Source organism: Microcaecilia unicolor, chromosome 14, assembly GCF_901765095.1.
Source record: "Microcaecilia unicolor chromosome 14, aMicUni1.1, whole genome shotgun sequence".
NCBI lineage: Eukaryota > Metazoa > Chordata > Amphibia > Gymnophiona > Siphonopidae > Microcaecilia > Microcaecilia unicolor.
Window position 1 is genome coordinate 9382902 of NC_044044.1, and position 12320 is coordinate 9395221.

At 46.4% G+C, this 12320-nt stretch overlaps 1 protein-coding gene across 1 annotated transcript in view; it reads left to right on the forward strand.

Annotated features, from left to right (window-relative positions):
* The first annotated feature begins 7753 nt into the window (after positions 1-7753).
* The window catches only part of ENO3 (enolase 3), a 38477-nt gene continuing 33910 nt past the window's right edge, over positions 7754-12320 (forward strand). The window contains exon 1 of the mRNA XM_030187035.1: positions 7754-7859. The gene's annotated coding sequence lies outside the window, so the exon portion shown is untranslated. The remainder of the gene's footprint in view (positions 7860-12320) is intronic.

The window sequence follows — 12320 nt, forward strand, 5'->3', positions numbered from 1 at the left end:
CGGCACCATACTTTCTAGAATCTATACCTTTCCTGGTCTTTAGCCTCCCCTTCAAAATATTTCTATATGCAGATGATATATTATTGTTCCTAATAAACCCCTTAACATCAGCACCTGCCCTGTTGAATGAACTGAGCACTTTCTCGGGATTTTCAAGTTACGATGTGAACAATGAAAAAGTGGAGGCTATTCTGATCTATATGATGTAGAAGGCCATCTCCTTAGCTTTCCCTTTCTGTTGACAGAGGGTGGTACAGATCATGAGACTGGTGGAAGGCTTGTTCATGCTCAATTATATCTCCTAGGTCACTAAATTCAAAGTAAGTTAGGGCAATGGGAATCGCTGACCTCAACCTGGCTGGGGAGAATCACGGCTACTGCTATGAATATAATGCCCACATTTTTAAATTTCTTTTCCCAGTTGCCTATTTGTATCTCAAGAGGCTGGTTTAAGAAATGGGATAATATGACATTATTTATTGATTTATTTATTTTTATTTATTGCATTTGTATCCCACATTTTTCCACCTCTTTGCAGGCTCAATGTGGCTTACAATACATCATGAGTGGTGGTAATATATATTAGAAAGTAGACATATAGTGTTATAGAAGGATCTTGGGCAACATGATAATGAAAAAACATACTAGTAGTATAACAAGAAGGATTTTGGGCAACATGATAGTGATAAAACGTGATAATAGTATAGCAAGCCGATATTGTAAGACAGTTCTGTATGTACGTGGAGGAGCTGTGTATATTCACGTTTGTTGATCTTTGTGGTAAGCCTTGTTAAAGAGATGGGTCTCCAGTAGTTTGCGGAAGTTCGTTAGTTCGTAGATCGTTTTTAAGTTGCGCGGCAGTGCGATCCAAAATTGTGTGCTCAAGGAGGTAAAGTTTGTCGCGTGCATTAATTTGTATTTTAGACCTTTGCAGTTGGGGAAGTGTAGATCAAGGAATGTGCGGGATGATCTTCTGGCATTCCTGGGTGGTAGGTCTATCAGGTCTGACATGTAGGCTGGTGCATCTCCGTGAATGATTTTGTGAACTAGGGAGCAAATTTTGAACGTGATGCGTTCTTTAAGTGGGAGCCAGTGTAATTTTTCTCGTAGGGGCTTAGCACTTTCATATTTTGGTTTGCCGAATATAAGTCTAGCTGCTGTGATCTGGGGTGTCTGAAGTTTTTTGATTATCTGCTCTTTATGTTTTGTATGGGGGGGGGAGGGGAGTACTCCACAATATTAGACGAAAGCAGCAAAGTAAAGATAATGGAGGTGTGGGGATCACCCTTATCTGGAGACCTAGTACAGAGCAGCCATGTTGAAGGATTTGAATGTGGTGTATAGTAGACTGAGGAAGGCCCACTGGGTCAGGATTGAAAACTGGCTGCTTCAACCCTACTCAATTTTTGATTTAGGGGGAGTAAAAGAGAGGGAAGAAAGTTGGGGAATCACCCCTTCATTCTTGCCCTAGTTTCTTTGTGCAAGCTTATGAGGAAGAGGGCTTTAGGGGTAAACTGTTTCTACATAGTCTCTTGAAGGACATTCTCCTGGTCTCATCCTCCTACCATAAGAAGTTATGCAAAAGCCTCATTAAGTTGAGATGACTTTGCTCAGGGGACTCCAATGTCCATAAAGCAGGTATTTATTATTTGTTGTATTTATATCCTACATTTTCCCACCTCTTTTTTTTTTTTTTTATTTGTACCCTGCGCTTTCCCACTCATGGCAGGCTCAATGCGGCTTAGGTACTTATTTGTACCTGGGGCAATGGAGGGTTAAGTGACTTGCCCAGAGTCACAAGGAGCTGCCTGTGTCTGCAGTGGGAATCGAATCCAGTTCCCCAGGACCAAAGTCCACCACTCTAACCACTAGGCCACTCCTCCACTCCAGGCTCAAGGTGGCTTACAATATTCCATTATGGCATTCGCCATTCCAGAGTAAAAGATACAATTGGTGATACATGGAGTACACGGATGACAATATAGAATTAAGCAGACTGATAAAGCAAGAAAATATTCAGAGTAAAGTTGCAGTGGTGTTGTGTTATAATTAAATTATTACTCGTTGTGGTATGCCTTGTTGAATAGATAGGTCTTCAAAGATTTCCGGAAATTGATTAGCTCATAATTTGTTTTTTAAGGTAAGTGAGGTCTGTTTTGAATTGGGGGGCTGATTTTATGAGGTTATTAGGGCATATGTCTAGTTTGCAGTGAGACTTGGCGTATCTGTTAAGCGTTTGGGAAATGCTAGAAGCATTCATAGATCATAGAATCCCTTTTTATCAGTACTTTCAACTGAGACACCTCCTGACATGAGCTGATGCTAGGAGCAATCTATTCCAGTAACTGTTCAGAGCTCAGACTATATTAAGAAAAAGGCTGGAATATATAGTACCCTCCACAAAATATTCATTCGGGTATCATCCCAACAAGCAGCTAAATGAGTGGTTAAATCCCCCTTTAAATGAAGAGAAGAATGCATGTATTTTCTCATTAGTGCCTCTTTGCCTTGAACTATAGGCAGTTTCAATATAAAGTTATTATTAGTAGGATGTATTTGACCCTTAGCCAGTTAGCTAAAATGGAGGACAAAGGGGGGATAGGTGTTGGAGAGAATGGGGGAAGAGGGGTCCATTCATGCATATGTTATGGGACTCTATAAAGGTGGAGAACTTTTGGAATCAAGTCGCCAACAAAATATGTCAGTGGTCGACGTCAGTCTTCCATTGGACTCCGAAATGTTTCTGCTGGTTGTTCCACCTAGTCCACAAACAGATAAATTTAAGCCACAATTGGTGATACTTCTGTTAGCAGCTAAGATAATGATCATCAGAAACTGGAAGTCAACTGGGCACCTAGATATAGCGGAGTAGAATAGGATATAGGGGGAAGTGAAGAAGTACTGATAACCTGGGCTTTATGAGAGTCTCTTCAATGTTTCCAAGATATTTTGGCCCCTTTGATTGTGCTGCCACCCCTACTGATTAAATATGATTGTGTTGATGAGCAACTCTGGAAATGTATTTATTAGGATTTATTAACCGCCTTTATGAAGAAAAATGGACACCCCCGGTCACTCCCCACAGGAGGGGGAGCACAAATTAGGTTCTGTTGGGGGGGGGGGGGGTTGGCTAATAGAGTTTAGATCACATTGCTATTCAAGTGGTATTTTGAGAGTGCTAAAAAGATATTTTTAGAGCGAGGGTAGATGACCTATATATGGGAGAGAACCTGAGGTTGGGCAGACTTCTATGGGGCTTGAACATTGTGTCAAGGCCTGGGTTCAAGAGCTCTACATGTCGTATGTGTCAGAGGTTCTAGGTGAGTTCCCACCTGGTTAATTCCCACTTGACGGTTCCCACCTACCAATTACCCTCTGGATAATTGCCATCTAGGTCAATTTTCCCCTAACCAATTCCCACCCCTCCAGCAAGGACAATTCCCCTCCATAACATTTATATTGTCAAATATACTTCTACAAAGTGTAAATCTTAGGGAAAAGATTGTTACCTATTTAAATATTGCAAACGTATATCCAATTATCAATACTCAATTATAAATAAAAATCAAGCTACAAACTAGCTCTTAGTCTAAGAATTTAACATATATACTAAAAAGCCAAGATTATGAGCTATAGTTCAGCAACTTTAATGTTAAAAAAAAAAAGAAAAGATAGGAGAAAATAAAAGTAAAAAAACAAACAAACCTGTGACCTTCTCAACAGTGAACCTATAGGAGTACCTAAGAAATACAGAAATTATGATAATTAAAAGAGCCATGAGAGAAAAAAAATAATTGAGCCATAAAAAATGTAAGCAGTATTGTGGATTTATCTATAATATTGAGTGGGAATCTACCAGGGGGAGAATTCTGCAGGTAGGAATTGACATCTCAAGGTCAGGGCCGCTGAGAGACTGGGCTGGGCCCGGGGCAAGGTCGCCGCCGCCGCTTCCCCCTCCACCACCCCCGAGGTCACCGCCGCTCCCCCCCTCCGTCCACCACCGGGCCAGGCCCCCTGCATTGAAATCGCAGTCTCACCTCCGTGAAAGCAGCGCTGCAGGCAGCAGAATGCCTCCCTTCGGCCCTCCTTCCCTCCCTGTGTCCCGCCCTCGTCTGACGTAACTTCCGTGAGGGCGGGACACAAGGAGGGAAGGAGGGCCGAAGGGAGGCGATCTGCTGCCTGCAGCGCTGCTTTCACGGAGGTGAGACTGTGATTTCAATGCAGGGGTAGACGGTCGACGACGGAGGGCGGGTGGGACTGTGGTGCCGGGCCCAGGGAATTTTGTCCCCCCTGCCCCCCCCTCTCGGCGGCTATGCTCAAGGTGGGAAATGGTCAGGGAAGGGGCCAACATTAGGTAGGACAAACAGGGCAGCTGTCCTGGGCCCGACAGCTTCAGGGGGCCCCATGGACCAGGCATCTCTTCCCCTTCTCCCTACCACAGTCAATCTCCTCCTCCCTTTCTGATCTTCTTTAAAAATGTATTTCCCTCCTCAGAGGGGCCCTGGCATGGCAGCCATTCTCACGAGCTGCTGAGGCTGCCCCGAAGGTTTCCCTCTTTGCCGCAATCCGCCCCCCTCTGATGCAAATTCCTGTTTCTGCCTGGGCAGGCGGATCGCAACAGAAGAGGAAAGCTTTGGGACAATCGGATGCAGCTTCTGAGGATGGCTGCCATGCTCAGGCCCCTCTGAGAAGAGAAATAAAAATTTTAAACAAAGACCACAAGGTGAGGGGAAGGGAGGGAGACGGACTGTGGTGGGGAGAAGGGGGAGAGATGCCCGGACCATGTAGTAGCAATGCAAGTGGGGAATTGGGGAGAAGAGGGATCAGGGGCCCCTCCTTAATTTCTGCCCTGGGCCCCACCATGTCTAAAACTGGCCCTGGGTCACAGGGGATTTGACCTAGATGGCAATTATTGAGGGGGCAATTTATTTGGATTTTGCTCACACCTTTTCTGTAATAGCTCAAGGTGAGTTACATTCAAGTACAGTGAGTATTTCTCTGTCCCTGGAGGGATCACAATCTAATTTTGTACCTGAAGCAATGGAGGATTAATCAACTTGCCCAAGATCACAAGGAGCAGCAGTGGGATTTGAACCGGCCACCTCTGGATGGGAAGTCTGGTGCTCTAACTACATTTTGATACAACCTTACACCGATAATGTTGCAGTATTTGGGCGGGTGTACCCAAGCCTGATTTGAGATAAGGTCTGCAGCTGAAACAGCTGCGTCTCAATTTGAACCCCCTTCCTGGGCGGCAGGTTGTTTGTGTGTGTGTGTGGGGGGGGGGGGGGGGTTACTCACTGGATACCATTTCGGAAAGAGGGAAAGATATTATTAATAAATAAGATTCTCCCAGAAATTGTAAAAATGTGAAGACTAAGAGGGGTTACCAACATGGGCTACTGTTAAATTGGGTTATTCTACTACATAAGAACATAAGTGTTGCCATACTGGGACAGACTGAAGGTTCATCTAGCCCAGTATCCTGTTTCCAACAGTGGCCAATCCAGGTCACAAATAGTAGCAAGATTCCATGCTACCAATCCCAGAGCTAGCAATGGCTTCTCCCAAGTCTATCTCAATAGCAGACCATGGACTTTTCCTCCAGGAACTTGTCCAAACCTTTTTTTAAACCCAAATATGCTAGCTGCTGCAACCACATCCTCTGGCAATGAGTTCCAGAGCTTAACTATTCGTTGACTGAAACAAATAGTTCCTCCTATTCATTTTAAAGTGATTACCATGTAACTTCAGTGAGTGCCCCCTAGTCTTTGTACTTTTTACATAAGTATTGCCTTACTGGGGCAGATTGAAGGTCCATCAAGTCCAGCATCCTGTTTCCAACAGTGGCCAATCCAGGTTACAAGTACCTGGCAAGATCCCAAAATGGTACAATATGTTTTATGCTATTTATCCTAGAAATAATCGAATCGTACGGCAAGATTCTACTACAACTTAATCCAATATGCAATACAACAATTAGTAGAAATTATGATGTGTATATGTACTTGCGACTTGTTGCTGTGTTTAATTCTTTTTCTTAGGGAAAGTCTCATACAGTCGTAGGGGTCTTTTCTACGCTTCGCCAATTGTGGCGTACCCCAATTTTACGACAAATATAATCACAGACGATCCCTTCCTCCACCCTCTTTTTTTTCTTACAAATTTTCTGTTTTATGACTTTTTCCCCCCTATTTTCTTCTTGTCTTATTGTTTGTGTTTACATAAGGAGGACATTATGACAGGCAGGGGCCTAGCCAGATGGTCAATTTTGGGTGGGCCTGAAATCTCCCCCCCCCCCCCCCCACCCAGTCCCCCTCTGGTTTGCTCCACTCTCCACCCCTCCCTGCCCTAAAACCCCAAATATTAAATCCTTGTGCTGACAGAGATCCCCAAACCCTGCCAGCTGAAGATTTCCTCATCCTCCTTGAGCAGCCAGCACTCTTCCAAACGGCAGCCGGCAGCACTTGCTCAGGCCGTGCATGCTCAGTGCTTTTGCATGTGCAAAAACTGAGCATGTGCAGAAGGGCTGGTCTCAGCGTCAGCTCAAAGTAAGTACTACTGGCTGACATTTGGAAGAGCTCTGGCTGCCCAAGGAGAGAAAATCTTCAGCTGGCAAAGTTTGGAGATTCCCACCAGCCACAGCAAGTGTGTAACAATTTTGGGTAGGCCTGAATCCAAAGTGGGTGGGCCCCGGCCCACCCAGGCCCACCTGTGGCTGCGCCATTGATCACAGGTTCAATGTGTACGCACTATGTACTATACACCCTAGAAATAAGCAGCGGATTTTCCCCAAGTCCATCTTAATAATGACTTAAGAACTTTTTTTTAGGAAGTTATCCAAACCACAAGGGTCTCATCACATAAAATGGGGCCTGTGGTAAAGTAACCTGACTTAACAGTAGCCCATGTTCATAACTCCCCCCCCCCCCCCCCCAAAAAAAAAGAAAAACAAATCTGTGAAATAGTATTAATATTTGATTAACTACTGAAAAAAGGTTTTAATAATGATGCAGCGGCATACCAAGGGCGCCCGGGGCGGTGGGGGCGGTCCAACCTGGGTGCACGTTACTGGGGGGGAGGCCGCGCGCCTGTCGGCTCCGCTGGTTCCCTGCTCCCTTTGCCCCGGAACAGGTTACTTCCTGTTCCGGGGCAGAGGGAGCAGGGAGCCAGCAGAGCCGAAAGCCGCGCGGCTGCTCCCCGCAGGTAAAGATGCACCCAGGGGTGTTGATGCGGTGGGGGGGGGGGGGGGAGTGTCATTTCGCCAGGGGGGGTCATGCTGCACCCCCAGGGGGGTGCGCATCGGCGATCCACCCCGGGTGGCAGCCGACCTAGGATTGTCACTGTAAAGTTGTAAAGTTTAAAAAGATAAAGAGCTGCAAAAATTTAAGATTTAAGCTTAGTCCTGGATTTCCGACAACCCCATCCTGATGGACTATGGAACCTGCAGTACACATTTCAATGGATACAATCACACACTACAGATAATTTCAGCTTTGAGATGTAAGTTCAAAATCAGGAGTGGTCATAAAGCCTTACTCCTGGAACTGGGTAGTTCTGTCATAGGAAGCAAGAGAGTCCAGAAAGAGAACTCAATGACATTTTAGGTTAAGAGAAAAATGTGGACCTGGACTGATTCCCAGGATTGACACCCCACCCCAACTTTTTTTTTTTTCTACAATCAACCAGGCTCAAGTCACAGCCAGAGCTGTCTGAGGGGAAATTATAGCTGATCCCTAGCCAGCTGCCAAGTGGGCAGGCATTTGGTATAAATGGCAGGGAGAAGCCGGTGTAGGATGTCTCCAGCTCCCTGCTCCAGACCTGCCAGAGGACCTCCAGTCGGCACAGACTAAGATCAGGTAAAGTGAAACACCCTAAGCCCTATGTGAACTGAAACTGCAATTTCAGTTAATTCAGGGATCAAAGTGCTGAAATAATTCTCAAATTTCTTTATTGGGCTTTGGTATTTTCGTATTAGCAGTAAACTCTCTCAACACTGGGGGACTGAGATAGTAGTACAACAAGGACAGCTGGTATTTAAAACCAGATACATTATCATTTCCTTTCCAACTCTGATCTGTATTTTAATTCTTTTATTTTCCACTTAATATTTCCTTATTGCAAAATTGCAACAGCTTAGAAATTGTCACCTTAACATGCTTGCAACATGTCATAACAAAACTGTTATCATGTCATTTGCCCTGGGTGTTTTTATATTTTTTCATCATTTTAATTCCTTTCCTTTCCTCCCTGCCCCCCCCCCCCCCCCCACACCCCAGCTTTTTTTCTTACTTCTCTCTGGGGTCCTTTTACTAAGCTGCGGTAAAAAGGGTCCTGCACAAGCATCAACACATGGTTTTGGCCACACAGTAAGTGAAACACTAGCCACACGGCCATTTCAGGAGGGAGCACTTACCGCCACCCATTGAGGTGACAGTAAGGGCTCCAGCGCTAACCCAGCGGTAACTCACCAGGTAAACACCAGCGCTACTAAAATAGAAACTTTTTTGGGAGCGCCGGAAATGGTGTGCGCTGGGGGGGGGTGGGAACTATCGCCGGGGTCCTGACATCCTGCGTGCACGTCCTGTAGGTAGCCCCCGTGCAGCACGTCAGGGGTCAGGATTGACAGGAACAGATCAGCGAAGGCGCCGGAGACTGGCGCTGAAGAAGACTTCAGCTGATGGGGGTTGGAGACCCCCACCAGCAAAGGTACCTGGCGGCGGCGATGAGGGAGGGGCGGTGGGGGAGGGGGGGTCGAAAGTGGCGGGGGGTGGCGGTGTCATGGGGGGTCGAAAGTAGCGGGGGGGTCGACGGCTGGGAGAGGCGGGCTAAACTGTGCCCCCCCCCCATGCAGGACTTGCAAGCAGGACGTCAGGACTGACAGAAACAGATCAGCGAAGGCGCCGGTGACCGGCGCTGAAGAAGACTTTGGCTGGCGGAGTTTGGAGACCGCCGCCAGCAAAGGTACCTGGCGGCGGCAATGGGGGAGGGTCGGCGGCGGGAAGAGGGGGTTGAAAGTGGCGGGGGTTTGGCGGCAGCAGGGGGGTCGAAAGTGGCGGGGGGTCGGCACCTGGGGGAGGTGGGCTAAACTGTGCCCCCCACCTCAAGCTCTGGACCCCCCTCCCACCAAGGTCTGCCTATGCCCCTGGGCTTTATTTAGTTCTGGATTGGCACGTGACAAGTCTGTTGCCATATGCCAACCCTTTAGTAAAAGGTCCTTCTATATATGTTGTCTATCTGACATATTTCAAGCTGCCACACCCTCAGTGAATCCCCCGATTAAACTATTCAAATCTGCCATATCTATCATTTCAGAAAAAAAGGGGGGGGGGGGAATGACGCACCAAAATAATGCAATAAATCTTGCTCCACCAGAACAAAGAACACTATGACATATCACTCAAAAAGAGGAAAAAGGACCTGGAGGCATCAGATGTCCGTCCGTGGCAAGGATATCTGGTCTCCTATAGAGCAAAGCTATTCCAAACCCCTGAGCCTACTGCATATAATCAATCATTTCCCTCCAGTGACCAAAACCTCTAAATTATTCATTAATTCTTTATTTAAATCTTTTATTATAAATATATTTCACATTGAAATAATTGTTTTTGAACCAAAAAAATAATATACATAGGTAACTTCTAGAATTACTTCATATGAGGCATTAAGCAAAAAAAAAAAAAAACCTCACTGAAGTCCCAAACAACAACTACTCATAAACGAAAATAGGGGAAATGAGCGAGTGCTTATGCTGCGTTAGCAGGGCTCAGCGCTGGCTAACGAGTTCTTGCACCTGACGCTCATATGGAATACAGCGCTTCGATCAAAAGACCTGCTCCTGGGGATTTTGAACTGTTGCTGAATAAGGATTTAAACCGTGGTGAACGACAGCTGTGAGTTTCTCCATCAAGAATACCTCCCCTCTCCCATGTCTGTTCTGCATTTTAATTCTTGGGGGATTAACTTAGGGCTCCTTTTACTAAACTTCAGTAAGCACCAGTGACGATCCTTGGTCGGCTGCCACCTGGGGCGGATCGCCGCTGCACACCCTCCCCCACCGGGTGCAGTGGCATCCGCCGTCCCCGAGTGCAGCACAGCAACCCCCCGGCGCATCACCCAAGCCACCCCCTCCGGGTGCATTCTTGCCTGCTGGGAGCAGCCGTGCAGCTGTCGGTTCCACTGGGTCCCTGCTCCCTCTGCCCCGGAACAGGAAGTAACCTGTTCTGGAGCAGAGGGAGCAGGGAACCAGCGGAGCCGACAGCCGTGTGGCTGCTTTCTGCACCCCTCCAGCGGCGTGCACCCGGGGCGGACCACCCCCACCGCCCCGCCCTCAGTACGCCACTGGTAAGCACTAGCGTGTGCATACTGCACAGGCGTCCCACGGTAAATTCTAAAATGTGTGCACACAACCACCATTCTAAAAAAATGTTCAGATTGTTTCAGCGCGTGTCCAATTTTGGCCTGAGACCTTACCACCGCCCACTGATCTAGCGGTAAGGGCTCATGCGCTACATGTGCAGTGACCGGTCAGCGCGCGCCAACTGCTGGTTAATGCCGGAAACGCCAGCCGTGGTAGGAAATTTTTAAAAAAACATAATTTGTCCAGGCATTATGGGCGTGTTCCAAATCCGAAATTACAGCCAGGAGGTGTGCTAGCCTGGCGGTAGTCTCGTTTTGGCGCATGCCGCACATGCGTAAAGCCTAGCGCGCCTTTGTAAAAGGGGCCCTTAGTGCATCTACATTGCCATGCATCAATTAGCACAGTATTAGCATTTACTACCGACAAAATAGGTGGCAGTAAGGGCTCAGGTACAACCTAGTACAGTCATTAGTAATAAGCCACTTAGACTACTGTAACGCTCTGTACGCAGGCTGCAAAGAACAGACCATTAAAAAACTCCAAACAGCCCAGAACACCACAGCCAGACTCATCTTTGGTAAACCTAAATATGAAAGTGTGAAGCCCCTAAGAGAGAAACTTCATTGGCTCCCGCTCAAGGAACAAATTGAGTTCAAGATCTGCACAACAGTACACAAAATCATTCACGCAGATGCCCCACTCTATATGCTAAACCTAGTGGACCTATCGCCCAGAAACGCCAAAAGATCGGCCCACAAATTCCTCAATCTGAATTTCCCCAGCTGTAAAGGAGTGAAATACAAACAGGCTTATGCCACAACCTTTGCGTACAAAAGTACACAGTTTTGGAATGTGTTACCCAAGACCCTGAAAACCATGAACAATCTAACCAGCTTCCGCACAACTTTGAAAACACACCTCTTCAACAAAGCTTACAAAAGTCAACCTCAATGATACAAATCATCCCTTAAACTACCCAAGCACACCAAAAACACCTCTCACCCAACCTACCTAACATCTAAATCCTCTTTCACTTCAGTCTGTGATCAACTGTACTTAAATCATGTATTGACTTTAACATAACCTTACTCTGTAAGCCACATTGAGCCTGCAAAAAGGTGGGATAATGTGGGGGTACAAATGCAATAAATAAATAAAAATAAATTAAATAAATTTTTTGATAATGACCCTGCACTAATGGTAGCATTAGCACATCCTATATAATAATTCTCACCTTCAACGTTCTATGCGTCTGCTGCCTGTGTCCATGACTTCTTCGGAATTGGTCTGCTAGGCTCCGTAGCACAGGCTGATGTCACCGTAGGCATTGTGGCCACACCCCTGGGGGGCGGCAGCAGCTAGGCCGCGGTGATCAGGAGCCACACCCGCCGCCGGCTCATCAGGCGCCCGTAGCGCAGCGGGAAGAACACTCTGAGGGAGGGAAGGAGGACCCTGAAACTCGGAGGGAGGGAGGGAGGGAGGGACTTTTTATAAACAAGGCAACCTTCAGCAAAATTGCACTTAAAGTTTCCATACAAAGCTTGAAGCTATTCGTGTTCTAACTGTCCCCTTAACACCATCCACTCAGGCAGAGCGCCATGTTAGAAGTCTAGCGTCATGAAAATTAAGTTTTGTGGGGTGTTCGGCACTTAGTCTCCTGAGGAAGCTTTAAAGTAAAGTGAAAGGGAGAGCCCTGTTGGGAATCATATTCAAAGCTAAGTGCTATGTTCAAGTACCCTTAAAAAAAAGCACTTTTTATATGATATTTTGAAACTGTGGTGATAATTCAGAAGATTATTGTTGGTATTGAAACTGAAGTGTGAAATAAAGTGTACAATAAGATGAAGATAAAACACATTTAACAAAAAAGAAGGCGGTTTTTTTAAGACCAATGAGAAAAATGGCTACTCCAAGCAATGGAGGAGTGGCCTAGTGGTTAGAGCACTGGTCTTGCAATCCA